Source organism: Notolabrus celidotus, chromosome 16 (genome assembly GCF_009762535.1).
Source record: "Notolabrus celidotus isolate fNotCel1 chromosome 16, fNotCel1.pri, whole genome shotgun sequence".
Taxonomy (NCBI): Eukaryota; Metazoa; Chordata; class Actinopteri; order Labriformes; family Labridae; genus Notolabrus; species Notolabrus celidotus.
The window spans coordinates 30,810,634-30,832,184 of NC_048287.1; the positions used below are offsets into that span (position 1 = coordinate 30,810,634).

The 21,551-nt window shown below is 42.2% G+C and overlaps 1 protein-coding gene across 8 annotated transcripts in view; it reads left to right on the plus strand.

The window, feature by feature from the left end:
• LOC117827752 (gamma-enolase) overlaps positions 1-21,551 on the plus strand; it is an 85,116-nt gene that overhangs the window by 45,271 nt on the left and 18,294 nt on the right. Inside the window, exon 1 of one of the 8 annotated variants that reach the window (XM_034704506.1) lies at positions 4,434-4,842. The exons of the other annotated variants lie outside the window; for them this stretch is intronic. The gene's annotated coding sequence lies outside the window, so the exon portion shown is untranslated. Of the gene's footprint in view, positions 1-4,433; positions 4,843-21,551 lie in introns of those variants that run through there. 8 annotated transcript variants of the gene reach the window in all.

Genomic DNA, 21,551 nt, shown 5'->3' on the forward strand with positions numbered 1-21,551 from the left:
GACAACAACAACAACAACAAAAATAATAATAATAATAATAATGGTAAAAGTAAATTAAAATTGAATAAAAATTAAACAAAATTAGATCAAACATTGATGTACATATAGATTAACTACTTCTATAAATAAAAATGAGCATTCATTTATTTTTACATTATTATTCAACCGCTTAAAAAAAGCTACAACAGGGGATTAGGGCCATGAAAAATAAAAAAATAAATTCAATAAAGTGGTAAATGTATTCCCATAAACTTACGACTTTATTTTCCGAGGAGAATAAATTCGTAAATTTAGGAGAATAAAGTCGTAAATTTATTCTTGTAAATTAACAACTTTAATCTCCTAAATTGACGACTTTATTCTCGGAAATTGACGACTTTATTCTCCTAAATTTATGAATTTATTCTCGTAAATTGACGACTTTATTCTCCTGAATTTACGAATTTATTATCGTAAATTGACAACTTTATTCTCCTGACTTTCCGAATTCATTATCGTAAATTGACGACTTTATTCTCCTAAATTCATGAATTTATTCTCCTAAATTGACGACTTTATTCTCCTAAATTTATGAATTTATTCTCGTAAATTGACGACTTTATTCTCCTGAATTTACGAATTTATTATCGTAAATTGACAACTTTATTCTCCTGACTTTCCGAATTCATTATCGTAAATTGACGACTTTATTCTCCTAAATTCATGAATTTATTCTCATAAATTGACGACTTTATTCTCCTAAATTTATGAATTTATTCTCGTAAATTGACGATCTTATTCTCCTAAACTTATGAATTTATTCTCGTAAATTGACGACTTTATTCTCCTAAATTTATGAATTTATTCTCGTAAATTGACGACTTTATTCTCCTGAATTTCCGAATTCATTATCGTAAATTGACAAATCTATTCTCCTAAACTTATGAATTTATTCTCGTAAATTGACGACTTTATTCTCCTAAATTTATGAATTTATTCTCGTAAATTGACGACTTTATTCTCCTGAATTTACGAATTTATTATCGTAAATTGACAACTTTATTCTCCGGAATTTACGAATTCATTATCGTAAATTGACGACTTTATTCTCCTAAATTTATGAATTTATTCTCGTAAATTGATGAATTTATTCTCCTAAATTTACAAATTTATTCTCGTAAATTGACGACTTGATTCTCTTTTTTTAGTGTGGCCCTAATCCTTCTTCATAAAAAGCAACCTTAAAGCAGTTACTTAAAGTATTTCTTCACTCATCCTGACTCTCTGAGGACTACAGACTGTAAGTGCTTCAGTGACCACCAGAGGGCGATAAAGCCCAGACTCTCTGTGGTGTTACAACGATTGGCCTCACAGGAAAACACTAGTTAAATGGAGTGTAATTCATTTAAGGCAGCACTGTTACTATCAGTGAAAAGTATAACTCCTCACAGAAGGTTTAATTTGCTTTAGCACTGACAGTCTGATGGATCTGATGTGTGGATATCATCTAAACATAGCATGTCGTATTTTTAGATGCATGAAAAGCCTTTAAAAGATGATTGTGTGAGCTTTTTTAGATGCTTAATTTTGGCCGCACTAAAAATAAAGGAGAATATTTAGACTCCCGGCTGAGTCAGAGAGTGAGACGCAGGGATGGAGTGATAGAGATCTTCTGTGTGGTGATATTTCTTTCTTTGACCTGGTTGACAGCGGAGAGGTGGAGGTGGAGGTGAAGGCAGGTGGAGGTGAAGGCCGCTCGACCTTCAGTGCAGAAAATGAGATGATTACAATGCACACCGCTCCTCCGCTCCCTCTCTTTCTCACACTTCACAAGCATTTGATCACACTTTGATCTCCCTCGCTGCTCTTTCTTCTTCTTCTTCTTCTTCTTCTTTTAGTTTTTGCCTTCAGGTTTTTTTCCTCTCACTCCCTCTCTCTCTCTCTCTCTCTCTCTCTCTCTCTCTCTCTCTCTCTCTCTCTCTCTCTCTCTCTCTCTCTCTGCGTACGAGTGTGTGTGTCTCTATCAGTCGCTCACCCGTAACTAACCGGGGGGATGGATGTCAAGGACGTTGTGCTGCGTGTCTCCCAAAGATAATCCCATTAAACTCAGGAATTTAATTAAAGATTATCTCACACACTCACACACACACACACACACAGATGTACACACACACACACATATCTATAAACAGTACACCTGAAGGGAGGAAAATCACACAAATACTCAGAGCTTATTCCCAAATTAACAGCCGCCTTTGCAGAGACATTTTATAACACACATAAGTAACACACACACACACACACACACACACAAACACCAAACACACACTGGCTTCACCCCGTTGCCCTGTCAATGTGTATCAGTGTCACCCTCCAGTCGGCTTTAACAACTTCACCAGTCTGTTTACGCCGAGGACTCAGCTCGGCTTCATTCTGGAGTAAACAAAGGAAGAAGACACCAAACTCTAACAAGACCGCGTCGATGTGGAGGAATCTGGGGTTCGAGTAGAGGTCGTATTTATTGGGGAGTTAGATGAACTGTGTTTGGTGCTGATTGAACCACTTCATGAGGTCACATGAGGTCACCTTAGAAGGATAAACAGCCACCCTGCTGACTACAATCAATCAATCTTTATTCTTATAGCACCAAATCCCAACAAACGTTCTCCTCAGACGCTTTCCAAACAGAGCCGGTCTAGACCGGACTCTATGTTCTATTATTAACAAAGACCCAACATCTAGACCGGATCAGATCCAGTCCCATCTTACAGACCGGACTCAGTCTGATCTCATCTTAATCCACCATGAGCAGAGCACTTTGCAGCATTTAGCAAGTTACAGTGGCAAGGACAAACTTCCTTTAACAGGCAGAAACCTCCAGCAGGACCAGACTCATGTTAGACACACATCTGCTGAGACCGAGTTGGAGAGAGGGATAGAGGGAGATGACGAGAGAGAGAGAGAGAGAGAGAGAGAGAGAGAGAAAGGAAAGAGAGAGAGAGAAACGAAAGAGAGAGAGAAAGGAAAGAGAGAGAGAAAGGAAAGATAGAGAGAGAGAGATAAAAGAGAGAGAGAGAGAAAAGAGAGAGAGAGAGAGAGAGAGATGATAGTGGGGAGACTGGAGTCTGGCATGTCCACAGCAGCAGAGATCCAGAGGAACCTACGGGACAAGGGAGCTCAGGGACTCCAGAAAGGTCTATGTTTGGTAACCTTAAAGTGACAGGAAGAGTTAAAGTAAGAGAAAGGCAGACAGAGGGGGTAGATAGGACTTGGACTTGAAAACTGAAGGTTGAGGACTCAACTTGGACTCAAAGTTTGGTGACTTGACTACATCACTGGTACTTGTACTGACTATAGTCATGATACAGATGTTATTCCTGCGTGAAATTATTTCAACTTTAAGAAGTGGCAGCTTTTACATCGGACTTCCACCAGATCTGTGTCCGGTCTGTCTCTGATCCGCTGCAGTCCTGTTCCGTGCTGTCTCATCCGTTAACACCTAGAGAACGCAGCACGGAGCAGAACCGCCGGGCAGCCGGAGTCCTGTGACCGAGGTTTTCCCCGCGGTAATCACTGAATTTAAGGATTCTCCTCCTCCTCTCCTCATCCATGTTGTCTTTCTGGTCCTCTGAAAACCTCTGACCTGTTGACTCCAGGCCTGGCTCCGCTCATAACACAGAGTGTTTTATTTTGAAAATTAACCGGATGTTTTCATTTTGTTTTGGTGAAACCTGACTTCCTGTCCCGCTCCATCTGCTCTGTTGAGACTGATGCGTCGTGCTCTGGCATCCGGCAAAAATAGAAGTCTTGTGTATCTGATCCGGAGGGCTCCGACCTGCCAGGACGCAACGGAGTGGATCCAGTGGAAGTTAACACATTGACTAGAATAGGAACCTATCAGATCAGGAGCAGTGACAGATCAGAGACAGACCGGACACGGGTCTGGCGGAATTTGGCCTTAACAGGGGTTGCTTGGTTTTTGCAGCCAGCCTCAAGTGGACACTTGAGGAACTGCAGATTTTTGCACTTACCATATTTCATCATGTGAGGTTTCCACTTCAGTGAAACATAGACTAAATGTTTTTTTTTATGTATTTCAACCAAGTCCCATCCCTGATTTTGCGAAAACCCACTCATGGTTTAGGACTTTGAACGGTGGTTCAATCAGATCTGAAGGGGGGCCCTCTGGACCTGCTCCTGCCTGCACCGTCTCTGGATCAACCTGGAGGGTTCATTGAGGATAAACAGCCATGACAGGGTTAACCGTGGAGCCTGGACCATCACAGTTCAGAGGCATTCTGCTGCTGCATTGTTTTCAGAGCTTGTGTGTTTAAATGCTCACACACACACACACACACACACACACACAGAGCATCATGATGCCTGTGTGTGTTGATGAAGGATGGATTATGTAACTGTATATACATGGACTGAACCCCACTGCAGCAGCACAGACACACAGGGAGACACAGAGAGAGAAGGAGAGAGAGAGAACCCGTCCTCCCTTCATCTATTTTTACCTCCTCTGTCGGACGACAAGCCTCTACACCCCGTTCTTATCCCTTCATCCCGCCCCTCGGTCCATCTCCTCCTTTTTAATTAACCCTCCTCTTCTCCTCCTCTTCCTCTCTCTATCTCTCTCTGAGTCATCTCCCCTCCCCCCTTTCTCTGTCACACATCTCACCCCCCCCCCTCCTCCTCCCCTCCTGTTTTCCTCTCTCTCTCTCTCCATCTCTCTCTCTCTCTCCTCCTCTCTCTCTCTCTCTCCTCCTCTCTCTCTCCTCCTCTTACTCTGCCTCTCCAGTATTTTCTCGGTCGCCCTGAAAGGCAGAACGCACACACACACACACACGCAGGCGGCAGGTAAGGCATCACACACTCGAGATGTTTGGTGATTTTACATTCATCGTTCTGTTTCCTCTTAGGGTCTCATTCTCATCGGCTGCTAGTTGATGTAGAAAAGATGCATGATGCTGTGTGTGTGACTGTGTGTGTGTGTGTGTGTGTGCGTGTGTGTGTGTGCATGTGTGTGTGTCATAAAAATACCTCCGATTTGTGTGAGTGTGAGCTTCTATTTTATGCATTTTCCCTGGTCCCTTGGAGGATAGCTGATAGGAGTGTGTGTGATTTTTTTGTGTGTAAAAATGATGCAGGAAAGCATATGTGTGTGTGTGTATGTGTAAGTGTGTCTGTATGTGTGTCTGTGTCAGTCTGAGGTGTTGCTGTGGGTGTGTGATTTTGCTACATGGCTGTCAAATCTGTGTGTGTGTGTGAGTGAGAGAGAGAGAGAGAGAGAGAGAGAGAGAGTGTAGGATGGGTGATGTATTTTAATATTGCAGGCACAGGAACGTGTGTGTGTGTTTGTGTGTGTGTGTGTGTGTGCACATGAATGTGCTTTCTACATTTCCTCTGATTATTTGAAAAATGGCTGAGTGTGTGTGTGTGTGTGTGTTTTGGCTGCAGAAATCTGTGTGTATGTGTGGGTGCATGTGTGTGTGTGTTAAAGCTCATGCAGTGGACTGATATTAACATGTGTGTGTGTGATTTTGCTGCACGTTTTTTGTGTGTGTGTGTGTTCCTTGCAAGAAAAATCTGCTGTCAAATACAAGTGTCTGGTGTGTATTAATGTGTGTGTTTTGGCGGCATGAATTGAATGTGTGTGTTGATAAAGAAGCTTGTGTGAGATTTCTTTGAAAATGGTGGTCCAGTGTGTAGTTTTGTGTGTTTTTGTGTGTGTTTATCTGAGTATAAATATGTGTGTGTTGGCTGCAGAAACATTACTACATCCTGTATAAAAATATGAGTCCAGTGCGGAAGTGCTAAAAGCTGCAGTTCATCGAGTGTCCACTTGAGGCTGGCTCCGGAAGTACCTGAAACCACATACACACTAATTCAAAAAGCCGATCTTTACAGCAGAAATAAACATGTTAACAGCCTGGTTCAAAAAACGAGTGTAGTCTGGATAGCTCATTTCTTGATCGGCACACACTGTACGGGGAACACAACACTCCTGATGCGTTACAGGAAAGAAAACGCTTAAAGCTAGGGTTGGTAGCATAGACTGTATGAAATATGACGTCACCCATCTGTTCCTGAGAGCTGTTTTGAAGCCAATCGACGGCGGCAGCCATATTGGAAATGCGGAACTCAACTAGGCATATTGTGACGTAAAGGGGCGGAGTTTGAGCCTCCTCGCCAACAGCTATGTGTTCCCGACCGGGAGTCACGTCAGTCATGTCCTTATTTGGGCAAAAACTCGTAATCTTAATATCTTCTGAACCGTCACGTTAGAAAAAAATTCACCCCCGTACAGTGTGTTCCAAAAGAGAGATTAGCTTCATAGGGCCAAGACGTTTTTTGAACCAGGCTGTAAACATGTTTATTTATGCCTCAAAGATCGTCTTTTTCCCATTCATGTCTATGTGGTTTCCTGTGTTTCTGCAGCCAGCCTCTAGTGGATTCTCTATGTATTGCAGGTAATAACACTTCCGCATGGGCTTCATCGTTGGAGACCGGAGGTTGCCGCTTGGTTGGTAGTCACGGAAAGCTAGCATGAATTTGAACGTAGCATTTCCTCAGGACTCCGTCTAACCCCTCCCCCCCTCCTCCAAAACAACGCCCCCCCGCTCACATGCACGAGCGCTGCTGATTCGCGACCATATGATTGTGACCGATTCAAAACCAGTCCTCAGCACATGGTTTGTGTTTTGCATTATGCCCCCAAACAAAAACCCCAAAACATTATCATTTGGCTCCTGATGGCAGGGATTGGTTGGTGTTTTCCCAGGTTTACTCCGGCTGTAGATAGCAGCTTTTTTTTTACCTCTTTTTTAAGAACACATTATGTATTATGAAGATCATTTTAACCAGTATAACAAGAAGTGGATCTAAATCTGACGACCAACCCCAGCTTTAAAGAGAAACATGAAATGTACGCTCTGCAGGAGGCGGGCAGAACGGCAGGACGGGATTTGATTGGTTTCATAATTCACCAGCCTTCGGTCCCCCATGCAGGTTAACGTCCTCATGCCTGTGCTGGTTCCTCATTGCTCTGGTGGAGTGTTTATATGTCCGTTTAACCAAACACAGCGCTACGAAATCCCAACTATCACCTGTGCTGGTTTACATCCGGGTAGTAGACCGTTCTGAAATTATGCATTAATTAAAGTTAGCGTTGGTATTAGTATTTGTGTGTTTGACTGCATAAATGTGTGCATCTGTGTGTGTTAGAGCTCCTGCAGTGACTTAATAATGTGTGTGTCTTTTTGTTGCATGTTTTACCTCATGAAAAATGGCTGTTAAATGTGTGTATTTTGTGCGTGTGTGTGTGTGTTTGGCATTCTCTTTGAATTTTTGAAAGATGTGTGTGTTGGCTTTCTGTGAATGTGTGTTACAGTGTAGAAGTCAGACTTTATCGATCATGTGTGTGTGTGTGTGTATTAGATGTTGTGTGTTTTGGCTGCAGACAGGTGTGTATGTGTGCAGTGAGTCAATACATCTTGTGTGTGTGTGTGTGTGTGTGTGTGTGTGTGTGTGTGTGTGTGTGTGTGTGTGTGATTTTGTCTGATGCATCCTCTCTGATGTTCTATGGAGAATAGCTGTCAAGAGTGTGTGTTGAAGTGTGTGAGCTCATAATTTTTGGTGTGCTTGCGCTGCAGAATTATGTGTGTATGGTTGTGTATGGAGCTTATGCAATGATCAGTGTGTGTGTATGTTTTAGTATTGCAGGTTTTTTGCAAATAAAAAGATGGCTGCTAAGTGTGTGTGTGTGTGTTTGTGTGTGTCTGTGTGTGTGAGTGTGTGTTCTTGAAAATTGCCATCAAGTGTTCGTTTTGGTCGAGTTCTTGTTACAATGTTTGTGTGTGTGTGTGTGTGTGTGTGTGCGTGTGTGTGTGTGTGTGTGTGTGATAACTTTAATGGCTACAGTTGGAACATGTGTGTTTGTGAAACCTGAAAGTAATCTGCATGTTTGTGTGTGTGTGTGTGTGTGCGCGCGCGTGTGTGTGTGCGTGTGTGTGTGTGTGTGTGTGTTTTGGCAGCAGGAACACTGAGTCATTGATCGCTGAGTTCTTGTTACATCAAGTGTGTGTGATAGATCAGAAATGTGTGTATTTATTTATTTGTGTGAAGTGTGGGTGGAAGTGAAGTGTGTGTGTGTGTGTGTGTGTGTGTGTGTGTGTGTGTGAGCTGAATTACATTGTGTGTAAATGCAGACACATTATTAGCATTACGTATGTGAGAGACTGCTTCACCTTCTGTGTGTGTGTATGTTTGTGTGTGTGTGTGTGTGTGTGTGTGTATGTTTGTGTGTGTGTGTGTGTGCCATTCCTGTGATGATGAGCCTTCTGTTCCTCCTCCTCCTCCCTCTCTTCATCCCTCCTCTCTGCAGTCAAACAGGGTCATTTAATTATTTAACTCTCTCTCTCCATTTTGTCCTCCGTTGCTCCCTCTCTCCTCCTCCTCTTGCTCTCTCTTTATATATCCATCTCTCTCCCTCCTGGCCGTGCTCTCAGTCTCTCTCTCTCTCTCTCTCTCTCTCTCTCTATCCTTCTCTTTGCATTAATTTATTTTGAAGCCAATATTCCACCACTCATTCCTTCTTTTCGTCTCTCTTTTTCACACTCCCTCTGTCCGGCTCTCTAAAAGCCTTCTCATTTTGTCTCTCTTCCTCATTATTCCCCACTCTCAACCCCTCAAAGTAACATTAACATTTCTACCACAGTGTCAACAGGAAGAGGGGGAATGTGACAGACTCTTTTGATATGACGTGTGTGATCAAGTTGTCTCAAGCATCCCTAGTGCTGTTGAGAATTAATCACTGTTGTTATGGGGTTTTGACCAATCAGAAGCCTTCTATTCTGTTCCAATCCGTTATACTTTGATGTGTTCCAATCCATTCCATACCATTCTAATAATAATACATTTTATTTAAAGGCGCCTTTCTCTACATACACAAATTATAATACACACATTAAAGGTGACATATTCTGACCAAAGTAGAAGAGAGAAAGAAAGAAGAACACTGAAGGCCACATCTGATACGTCTTGTGTAAGGAAGTCGACCATGTTTTTGATGTCAGCGAGGTTGACCAATGAGAGCTCAGAGCGCTCGTAAACAAACAAAACAGTGAAGTTTTTGCTAACGGACAAATTCCACCAGATCCATGTCCGGTCCGTCTATGATCCGTCACAGCACCGGATCTGATCGGTTTCTATTCTAGTCAATGTGTTAAAGGTGACATATTCTGCTCTTTTTCATCAAACTATATTGGTCTAAGAGGTCCCCAAAACATGTCTTTAAAGTTTATGCTCATAAAAACACTTTGAAATCAGATTCTGGTCTGCCTGTAAACCCCTCTTTTTCAGCCCTGCTCAGAACAGGCTGTTTTCTGTGTCTGTGCCTTTAAATGAGAATGAGCTCTCTGACCACGCCCCCTCAGGAAGTGGATGTGGCCTCGGCTCTCCAGCACGTTGATCTAATGTTTACATGTTGGCTGAATATACACGGCTGCTCACAGACCCGCGTTACTTCAACCCTCTGAATCTGATCCAGAATCTGATCCTGACGGAGAGGCGGCCTGCAGCAGGACCTTTCTGAACCATTGGTCACAGATTTAGTGTTTCTTGTTGTTTTATTTGTCAGTATGTCGACGTGTGTCTTGGTACATAGCTACCAACATGTAGCTATGTGGCTATGCTAACTAGCGCTAGCACTTTTCCATGATAAATAAAAATCATCCACTAGATCTTCAAATCTGCAGACGTGGGGAGTAAAACCGACCTCTGTGTTTATTAAGACAGCCTACAACTAGCATGCCTCCCTCCTAAGCTCCTTGTTAGCACACATGTGTGCAGGGAATGAAAAACAGAGGAGGTGTTGAGTTGTATTTTATACAGTCTATGGGCTGAACAAGCTCCGAGCTCTGACTTCCTGTTACAGACCGGATGGCGTTGTGACGTATGAAAAACACTGAAAACTGAAACGGCTGGTTTCAGCACACATTTACAGAAAGGTGGAGAAATCAGAACAGGGGCAGAATGGATTCTTTTCATTTTCAGGGGGTTTGTAGACAGGGACACAGATTTCAGGTAGAGAACCATTAAAAAGTCCAGTTTGCATGATATGTCACCTTTAAAGGAAACAAAAACAAAATCCAAATAAATGAAAACAATATAAACTAACAAAGTGGTCAGGAAATAGAATCAATGAAAAGTGACGTCAGACGGAGTAGGCAGTTTTAAACAGATGTGTTTTGAGTTGTGATTTGAAATGGGGGAAAGAATCAGTGTTTCTGAGTTGAGGTGGTCATGAGTTCCAGAGACGGGGAGCAGAGTGGCTGAATGCTCGGCTCCCCATAGTGGTGAGACGGGCGGAAGGGACAGACAGGTGTATGGAGGAAGAGGATCTGAGGGAGCGGGAGGGAGTGGGAACATGGAGGAGGTTCGGACAGATATGGGGAGGGGGGCGAGGTTGGATGGTCTTGAACGTTAACAGGAGGACTTTGAATTGAATACGGAACTGAACAGGGAGCTGGTGGAGCTCTTGGAGGACAGGAATGATGTGGTGGATGGAGGGGTTCGGGTAATGACACAGGCAGCTGAATTCTGGACCAGTTGGAGTCGAGAGTTAATTACTACTGTTGGGGAGTTCCGGCCAATCAGAGTCAAGTATTTAAGGAACCTAATTTAGGACTCAAAGAAAACAAGTTGGTGTTTTCATGAGGATCAAAAAGAAACCCCCAGAATAAATCCTGGAAACTCTTTCCTGTTTTGCAACATGTTTTTATCTGATGTAATCTGAAGTTGTGGAGTGAACACTGCAGCATGAAGTTGAGAGGTTTTTCAAGCAGACAAAGGGAAAGTTTGAGAGAACTGAGAGAGTCTAGACCCTCCAGTATCCACAGCAAGTCGCTCCCTTGTGTCCTTTTTTCTTTTCAATATGCAGAATTAATTAAAAGTCTGGACGCTGTTTCTGGGGAGCTCAAACATCCAGCGTCCTATTCTTCCTTTCATGCAACTCATAACGTCTTTTGTCGCAGCTTTCTAGCAGGGTACATGACAACGTATTCCTAAGTCTGCTGCAGAAAGAAAGGCGGAATCAAACTGAAGCGCTTTGAATCAAGAGACGGATAAAGAGATGAAGCATTTCTTCTCTGGGCTTCATCTCCTCCTCCTCCTCCTCCTCCTCTCCTCTGATGGAACGATAATGTTTATGTTGTCCTCTCTGTTCCGCCCTCGCTCCTTGCGTGCCTTCATCCCTCTCTCCTTCGCTCACCCTCTCACGTGTTTCTTTTTTTTCTTTCTTCCTGTGCTGGTGTATTTTCTGCTGAGCACTGCAGTCTCTGGTAGGTGTGGTGCGTTCATGGGTGTCCTCCCTCTCCCTGCTGCTGCTGCTGCTGCTGCTGTAGAGCTTACGTAACTCTCAGCAACCAGCACGGGCAGCAGAGAGGATAGAGACACAGACAGAGGAGGGGAGAGAGAGATAGAGAGATGGAGATGGAGATGGAGATGAGAGTGAGGAGATAGAGTCATCGAGGTTGAGTCGGATAAGAGAGGAGGAAGATGTGTTTGTGGTGTGCAGGAAATATTGAACAAACACTCTTCTGGTGTCTTTCTCACTGATGTCAGCAACGTATAGAGTCGGATCTCAGTAATACCACCAACATTAGTGTTTCCAGAGTTTCTTCAAATGTGATAAATTGCTCGTTGATGGCCTCGGTTCTGGGTCGGTTCTCTAGCTGGTTTCCAAATAAAGGAACTGGGCTGACTAGAACCCCACCTACAGAAAAAACAGACTATCCCTTTAAAGGTGACATATCATGCATAATGGACTTTTTAATGGTTCTCTACCTGAAATATGTGTCCCTGTCTACAAACCCCCTGAAAAGTAAAAGAATCCATTCTGCCCCTGTTCTGATTTCTCCACCTTTCTGTAAATGTGTGCTGAAACCAGCCGTTTCAGTTTTCAGTGTTTTTCATACGTCACAACGCCATCCGGTCTGTAACAGGAAGTCAGAGCTCGGAGCTTGTTCAGCCCATAGGCTGTATAAAATACAACTCAACCCCTCCTCCGTTTTTCATTCCCTGCACACATGTGTGCTAACAAGGAGCTTAGGAGGGAGGCATGCTAGTTGTAGGCTGTCTTAATAAACACAAAGGTCGGTTTTACTCCCCACGTCTGCAGATTTGAAGATCTAGTGGATGATTTTTAGTTTTCATGGAAAAGTGCTAGCGCTAGTTAGCATAGCCACATAGCTACATGTTCGTTGCTGTGTACCAAAACACACGTCGACATGCTGACAAATAAAACAACAAGAAACACTAAATCTGTGACCAATGGTTCAGAAAGGTCCTGCTGCAGGCGCCTCTCTGTCAGGATCAGATTCTGGATCAGATTCAGAGGGTTGAAGTAACGCGGGTCTGTGAGCAGCCGTGTATATTCAGCCAACATGTAAACATTAGATCAACGTGCTGGACAGCCGAGGCCACATCCACTTCCTGAGGGGGCGTGGTCAGAGAGCTCATTCTCATTTAAAGGCACAGACACAGAAAACAGCCTGTTCTGAGCAGGGCTGAAAAAGAGGGGTTTACAGGCAGACCAGAATCTGATTTCAAAGTGTTTTTATGAGCAATAAACTTTAAAGACATGTTTTGGGGACCTCTTAGACCAATATATGTTGATGAAAAAGAGCAGAATATGTCACCTTTAACACATTGACTAGAATAGAAACCGATCAGATCCGGTGCTGTGACGGATCGGAGACGGACCGGACATGGATCTGGTGGAATTTGTCTGTCAGCAAAAACTTCACTGTTTTGTTTGTTTACGAGCGCTCTGAGCTCTCATTGGTCAACCTCGCTGACATCAAAAACATGGTCGACTTCCTTACACAAGGCGTATCAGATGTGGCCTTCAGTGTTCTTCTTTCTTTCTCTCTTCTACTTTGGTCTTCTCTTCGTCTCAAGTGGACATCCTGAGAAATGTTGTTACAGGAAGTGAACTAGCAGCGTAACGCCATCATGAGTACTAAGCTTCACAATGGCTAACATGGCTGTCCACACTCTTGTTTGTAATGAACTTTCTGCAACATTTAAACAGATACTTAATGTCTGGGTTCTTTTTTTAGACACTGAGGCGTTCTGACAGAACAGTATCAGGGCATGAATACTAATGAATGTGCTCGTGTTCTCTGTAACGACGGCGGGCCTGGAGGACGCGTTCAGGACTAAAAGAAAGCAGAAACTGCAGAATTTGTGATCTGAAAGTGTCTGCAGGCGTTCTGTGTGCTGCTGCTGCTCTAACCTCAGGAGGAAGACTTCAGAGAACTGCAGCACTCCGGGGTGGGGCTTCAGAAGAGCCGGAGAAAAATGATAGAGAGAAAAAACAGCCGTAAAATGTATACAGGCAAGAGGAGAAATCAGCCACGCATCGTTCTCCCTGCATGTGTGTGTGTGTGTGTGTGTGGAGGTTTCTATATGCAGGCGGCGACTCAGCCACCTTAAATCCTCTTTCTTATGCTGAGCACCGTTTATACACATTTTGCTGACGCTTTTATCCCTTTCGACTCACAATGAGAGCGAGCACTGAGTAAGCATAACTTTGCAGGTCGTGGACCTGGTAATCGACCGACAGCGAGGGGAACAAGGTTCAGAGCTGCTGTGAAAACGCAGAAATGTCGCTCAGAAGGATCGCGTACGATAGAGTAGCGCTGAGCGAAGGAGTCAGAGGATGGAGGAGGAAAAAAAGAGAGAGAGAGAGAGGAGGAATAATGAGATTCTGCAGGAAGTTAAAAGCAGCACAGGTTGGGGATTTATCTCCCGGAGGAGGAGGAGAAGAAGAAAGACGACAGGGAGGAGAGCAGAGGAAAGAGAATGTGGAGCGTTTAATGTCTTCAGGGAGGTTTTTTACGTAAACAGAGAGGGTTTGAATACAGGCAGAAACACCGGAGGGGAATTAAAGAGGAAGTACGACAACTTGAGAACAAACAAAAGCACCACAGTCAAAGAAATACTCTTAAAAACAAACATTTGAACGTAGTTTTGATTTTTATAAAGATGCATATGGCCGACAGACAGAAGAAAAACTCAATGAAACAAGTAGAAACAAATCAAAACATTAGAATGATAAACAGTAAACCACTTAAGGCTGATTTATACTTCTGCGTTGAATCAACGGCGTACCCTACGCCGGGGGTTGACGCGGACATGAGCCCCACATACTTGTGCGTCGGTGTGTCCGTGTCGCGCAGCAATTCTCCGCCGAAACGCTTGAGGGCAGTGCGATCTCTCTGATAGCCGGCCGCCTGCTTCCGGTCCCGTTACGATCTCTGTTTACTTTTCCACAGAGATTCAGAGCGTGTTCTGTTAATCTACAGCTGATACATGTTGCTGTTTATCATACAGACATGATTACATGAAGAATAGAGAGGAGGAGATGAAATACACGGCCCATGTGTGGCCGATGTCCGGGATCCCGGAAGTGTTGTAAATGCGGGAAAGACAAAGCCGCTGAGCGGACCAATCACAGGGCTTGCGGTCCGCGTTGGCTCTACGGGGAGTTACATTTTGGAGGAGGTGCACGTCAGCTACGTGCGTAGGCCTCGGGGTAGGTACGGGAGCTACGCGGACCCCCGACGTAGGGTACGCCGTTGATTCAACGCAGAAGTATAAATCAGCCTTTAGAGACAGAAGATGGAAGTAAATCAGGTGACAGCGCCCTCTATTGGTGGTGCTTGAAATGCTGAACACAACCTAATGTCTGTCAAGCTAGTGTGAGGTAAAGAGGCGGGCCTTTAGCCTTTTCGCTAACAGCTACAGTACTCCCCTCTGTCAATCAAGTCAGCCATGCCCTTATTTGGGCAAAGCTTGTGACTTTAATACCTTTGAAAATACAGATTGTGTGTCAATAGAGAAATTAGCTATTCAGACTTAAACTGTTTTTTGAACCAGGCTGTAAACATGCTTATTTCTGCTGTAAAGATCGTCTTCTTTGAATGGGTGTGTATGTGGTTTCCTGTGTTTCTGCAGCCAGCCTCTAGTGGATGCTTGAGGAACTGCAGTTTTTGGCACTTCTGCATTGGCTTCATATTTTAAGACCGGAGGTTGCCACTCGGTTTAAAGAGTGACTAAATCCACGTAGGACAGCAAAGTATCAATATCAATCAATCTTTATTTGTATAGCTCCAAATCAAAATAAATGTTATGTCAAGACGCTTTTACAAACAGAGCAGGTCTAGACCACTCTATGTCAAATTATGAACAGATACCCAACACCAAGACAGGATAAGACTCAGTCTGACCTCACCTTAATCCACCATGAGCATTGCACCTCGCAGTATTTAGCTAGTTACAGCAGAGAGGAAAAACTTCCTTTAACAGGCAGAAACCTCGAGCAGGACCAGACTCATGTTAGACACACATCTGCTGAGACCGAGTTGGATCTGGAAAGAGGGATAGAGAAGAATAAGAGAGAGAGGGAGCAGTGAAAGTGATGTCTACAGCAGCTCAGAGGAACCTATGAGACAAGGGAGGTCAGGGACTGGTAAAGGACTTTGACTCCATGCCGGGGTGTAACCTTACATCTGACGTGACGGCCAATTTCAAGTGAGACTCAAGTTAGTGTCACACCTGGGTGGGAGCAGGTATAAGTTTATGAAGTCAGACAAGTCGGCCTTGACAAGGTGATAAAATGAGAGAAGTAAAAGTTGTTTACAGGATGATTCATAAAGGGTGTGAAGACTCGGAGCAGAGAGTCTGTGATCAGACACGACTCAGACAGTGAGCGCTCTCCACTCGACCGCAGCGTGTCGGGCAGAAACGAGGAGCTGTCCTCGTCCTGCAGGAGCCGACCGCTCTCTGGTTTTATTTAGATGAGGCTGTCGGCTCTGGACTGTCACAGTCGTGCAGTACAGTGGTGGAGAGGGAATTCTCTACAGACATATCAATGATTATGATACTTGTTGATGTTCAGTTTGATCGGAATCAGAATCAGAAATACTTTATATATCCCAATTCAGTTATTATTACTGTATGCCCTTATACACAGTTTGTAAGTCAAAATATTAAGAGAAATAAGGAATAAAATAAGATAAACATACGATTAAAGATCAAATTAAATTGAATTAAATTAAATTAGTTAAAATAAAATAAGATCAAATTAAATTAATTAGTTAAAATAAAATAAGATCAAGTTAAATTAAATTAGTTGAAATAAAATAAGATCAAGTTAAATTAAATTAGTTGAAATAAAATAAGATCAAGTTAAATTAAATTAGATGAATTAAGATTAAATAAGATCAAATAAAATAAAATTAGTTAGACTAAAATAAGATCAAATTAAATTAAATTAGATGAATTAAAATAAGATAAGATCAAATTAAATTAGATCAATTAAGATAAAATAAGACCAAATTAAATTAAATTAGATTAGTTGAAATAAAATAAGATCAAATTGAATTAAATTAAATTAGTTAGAATAAAATAAGATCAAATTAAATTAAATTATATTAGTTGAAATAAAATAAGATCAAATTGAATTAAATTAAATTAGTTAGAATAAAATAAGATCAAATTAAATTAAATTAGTTGAAATAAAATAAGATCAAGTTAAATTAAATTAGATGAATTAAAATAAAATAAGATCAAATTAAATTAAATTAGATTAGTTGAAATAAAATAAGATCAAATTGAATTAAATTAGATTAGTTAGAATAAAATAAGATCAAATTAAATTAAATTAGTTGAAATAAAATAAGACCAAATTAAATTAAATTAGATGAGTTAAAATAAAATAAGATCAAATTAAATGAGAGGAATTAAGATAAAATAAGATCAAAATAAATTAAATTAGTTAGACTAAAATAAGATTAAATTAAATGAGATGAATAAAGATTAAACAAGATCAAATTAAATTGAATTAGTTAAAATACAATAAGATCAAATTAAGTTAGATTAGTTAAAATAGAATAAGATCAAATTAAAATAAAATAAGATCAAAAGTTTGAGTCAAAGAGTTGGTCATAGCTAAGAACCATGTAAGAGATAAGACCAGTTTGGTTTATGCACTCAGCCTCATGACGATAAAACTCCTCTCACTGCATCAAAGTTGTTATTTTACCCAAACTCCAGTCTTTTTATCATCCTCAGCAACTTATTTAGTGTCCTAACTTCATGAAAACTTATAAATAGGAAAGGGAAATTATATAAGACCCATTATTTTTATGCGTTTAATACTTTTTTTTGACCTTCTGAAAGCATTTATGAAGCATATCCTCGGATCAATCAAAACAAAGTGCAGCAGCTGTCGCCGGGATGTTACTTGCCAAAGTAATTTAATTTGGCCTGCATGAAACGTTCTGTCATGCACTTATCAACCATAAAAAAGGAGACAGCTTCACAACGTTTAAATGAAGCCAAAACACTTAGAGCTCCCCCTGCTGGCTGTGTGCAGTTTTCATCCTTCTTTATATAAGTAGATGGGACATGGGTCAACTTTAAAAAAAAATCCAAGTACAGGTCTTATAAATTCTACTTGAGCATGTTTCTGCCATCACAGTTAGTTCAGATCATGATGAGTTATGTCCAAGTGTTCATGTTTCACACATTGGCACATTGATCTGTTCTGCATGATACAGTCCGTATCATGATGTGTTTGTGGTCAGAGGACGGGGCAGAAAATCAGCACTGCAGCGTTTCTCAGCTGTAAACTGGAAGTCTAGCCTCCTGTTCTTTGCACGCAAAAGTTTGAACTATTACATTTTTTTTAAACACTGCATTTCCAAAAAGTTTGGACGCCATAAAGAGCTCATGCATCTCTTTGATTCCTTCCTCACTGTCCACTTAGAAATGTCCCCAAGCTGCTTTATCACCACGTCCCAGCTCTCACCGTCTGCTCTCCCCCGTACGGATGATGAGGACGGTGGCATCATGTCAAGAACATGACGTCAATACAACCCCAGTGATGAGCACGCTGGCTTTACTGGCACTCCTTAATGGAAGTGAGCTATTAATTATGTAATGACTCTCTCTCTCGTATTTCTTGCTGATATCTCAAAATCTCTGGCTGGAGGACGCTCCAAAACGTTGTAACCTATTAAAGATTCGACTTTGGTTCAGAGTCAAGCGAAGTTTTGGACTGATGAATGTTCACTAAAGAGGAGTAAAGAGCTGGCACGCCGTCCGCCGTAAATCTCTCTCTCTCTGTGGATATAAAAGCTCAGGCTGAGTACAGAGGCAGCTTCCAGCGAGCCATATTTAGCTCCTCACGGATCAATAAAGTATTCAAACGGCGCAGAGACGAGGACGGCATGAAAGGGTTTTGTCTTTTTTTTGACATAGCGTTGCAGTGTCGTGTGTTGGGAATAATAATGAGGCAAAAAAAAAAAACACCCACGGAAGGGATGATGACGGGGAGAGAGGAGCTGCTGATGTTTGGTGGATGACGTCAGGGGTGGTGCAGAAATTTTAAAACAGCATCTTCAAACAGAATTCATGAGTTTGAGGGTGGAGCGGGTCGGCTTCTCTCTCACAGCCGAGCGGAGAGTGAACGAGGCCTTTCACGTCAGCATGGAAAGCGAGAAATTTACAGCCTTGATATAAATCAGCCGCTCTTAAATGTAAATCTTAAGATCTGAGGTCTGGCCTTGATCAGATCTGCCCTGATTATGTCTGCAGATCACTCTTTGGTTCGTGTTATTGGTCTGATGATAGATTGGACAGCTTACAGACTCTGTGATGTTAACAAGACGGCCCAGAGACATCACAGTGGAAGTCAAAAAAACACCTCAGAATGGTGAAATGATCTGACCATGAGTTTCAAAATGTCATGTGACACCCTGCTCACCCCCTCGCTATCATTACAGCTGCTATATTGTCAGATATGACATGGAAATCAGCTCCATACCTCGAGCAGCCCCAGGGTGTAAACTCTTCAGTACGTAACACTAAACAGAAAAATGTTAGGGTTGTTAAATTTGCTTCAAGTTAAAGTTAAAGGTGACATATCATGCGAAATTGACTTTTTAATGGTTCTCTACCTGAAATATGTGTCCCTGTCTACAAACCCCCTGAAAAGTAAAAGAATCCATTCTGCCCCTGTTCTGATTTCTCCACCTTTCTGTAAATGTGTGCTGAAACCAGCCGTTTCAGTTTTCAGTGTTTTTCATACGTCACAACGCCATCCGGTCTGTAACAGGAAGTCAGAGCTCGGAGCTTGTTCAGCCCATAGACTGTATAAAATACAACTCAACCCCTCCTCCGTTTTTCATTCCCTGCACACATGTGTGCTAACAAGGAGCTTAGGAGGGAGGCATGCTAGTTGTAGGCTGTCTTAATAAACACAAAGGTCGGTTTTACTCCCCACGTCTGCAGATTTGAAGATCTAGTGGATGATTTTTAGATTTCATGGAAAAGTGCTAGCGCTAGTTAGCATAGCCACATAGCTAGATGTTCGTAGCTGTGTACCAAGACACACGTCGACATACTGACAAATAAAACAACAAGAAACACTAAATCTGATTAGATCAACGTGCTGGAGAGCCGAGGCCACACCCACTTCCTGAGGGGGCGTGGTCAGAGAGCTCATTCTCATTTAAAGGCACAGACACAGAAAACAGCCTGTTCTGAGCAGGGCTGAAAAAGAGGGGTTTACAGGCAGACCAGAATCTGATTTCAAAGTGTTTTTATGAGCAATAAACTTTAAAGACATGTTTTGGGGACCTCTTAAACCAATATATGTTGATGAAAAAAGCGTGATATGTCACCTTTAACGTCTTCACTCAGCAAACACTTAAGGCTGAGGTCCCGTACTTACGCAGAGGCCTACGCACGTAGCTGACGTGCACCTCCTCCTACGTCGAATTGGCGCGGACTGCAAGCCCTGTGATTGGTCGGCTTAGTGGCATTGTATTTTCAGCACTTCCAGGATCCCCGCTCATCAGCCGTGTATTTCATCTCCTCCTCTCTATTCTTCATGTAATCATGTCTATATGATAAACAGCAACATGTATCATCATGTATGTAGATTAACAGAACACGCTCTGAATCTCTGTGGAAAAGTAAACAGAGATCGTAGCAGAGGTCGGAAACAGGCGACCGGCTATCAGAGAGACCACACTGCCCTCAAGTGTTTTGGCGGTGCACAAGTATAAATCAGCCTTTAAAGCTCCTGTGAGGGGGAACTTTTTGGATTGTGTGATTTTGGCGCCCCCCTGTGGACAAAAAATCTCCAAACTTCTCTGCAAATGCTGCTCTGACAAATTCGAAAAAGGCTGTTTCCTGAGGCTGCCGTTAATCGCCTTTTCTGGCAGTGAATACAGGCGTTAAAATATTCACCCAGAAAGATTAAAGCTTCTCACTTAAGACCTTGTATTTTTTTTTGTCATACAGAGGGAACAGCTTTAAATTTAGTCTACACCATCCAAGAAGTCCTCACAGTAGCTTTAAGTTATGATCAAGTGGCATCTTTCAGTGCCGATCAATTAAACAAGTTGCAGTTCCTCAAGTGACCACTTGAGGCTGGCTCCAAAAGACAAGAAGCCCCATTTGTTCTCATGCATACATGAATATTTTCATAACTCGTCTGTTTTTTATCGTATAACGCTGATAGTTCTGCATAATTCTGCAGGATCAGGTGGATCTCAACCATAGACTGTATAATAAATGGACGTAGTACCCATCTGCTCCTGAGAGGTGTTTTGAAGCCAATCGTTGGTGGGTCTGAGCTAGTGTGAGGTAAAGAGGCGGGCCTTTAGCCTTTTCTCTAACAGCTGCAGGATGCCCGCCTGTCAATCAAGTCAGCCATGTTCTTATTTGGGCAAATTTTGTAAGTTGGAAGAAGAAGTACGACAGAGGAACAAACAAAAAGCACTACAGTCAAAGAAATACTTAGAAACAAACATTTGAACGTAGTTTTGATTCTTAAAAGGTTAAATGACTGTCAGACAGGAAGAAAAACTCAATAAAACAAGTAGAAACAAATAAAAACATTAGAATAATAAACAGTAAAGCACTTAGAGACAGAAGATGCAAGTAAGTCAGGTGACAGCGCCCTCTGTTGGTGGTACTGGAAATGCTGAACACAACCTAACTTCGTCCGAGCTAGTGTGAGGTAAAGAGGCGGGCCTTTAGCCTTTTCGCTAACAGCTACAGGATGCCCGGCTGTCAATCAAGTCAGCCTTGTCATTATTTGGGCAAAACTCTGAAGTTTTACATCTTCAAAAATTCTGAGTTATATAAAAATTCCCCCCCCCCGTACAGTGTGTGCTGATTAGCTACTGAACTGTTTTTTGAACCAGGCTGTAAACATGTTTATATCGCTGTAAAGATCGTCTTCTTTGAATTGGTGTGTATGTGGTTAACGGTGTTTCTGCAGCCAGCCTCTAGTGGATGCTCGAGGAACTGCAGTTTTTAACACTTCCACGTTGGCTTCATATTTTACGGTGAGGTTGCCGCTTGGTCTCAACTCTACCTCTTGGTCACCATCTTTGGGCTTCATAACCAAGCAGCAGCGTCCTGTATCAAAAACTTCAGTTCCTTCTGTTTGAATACAGAATTGGAAATAGATCAGAGCAAAC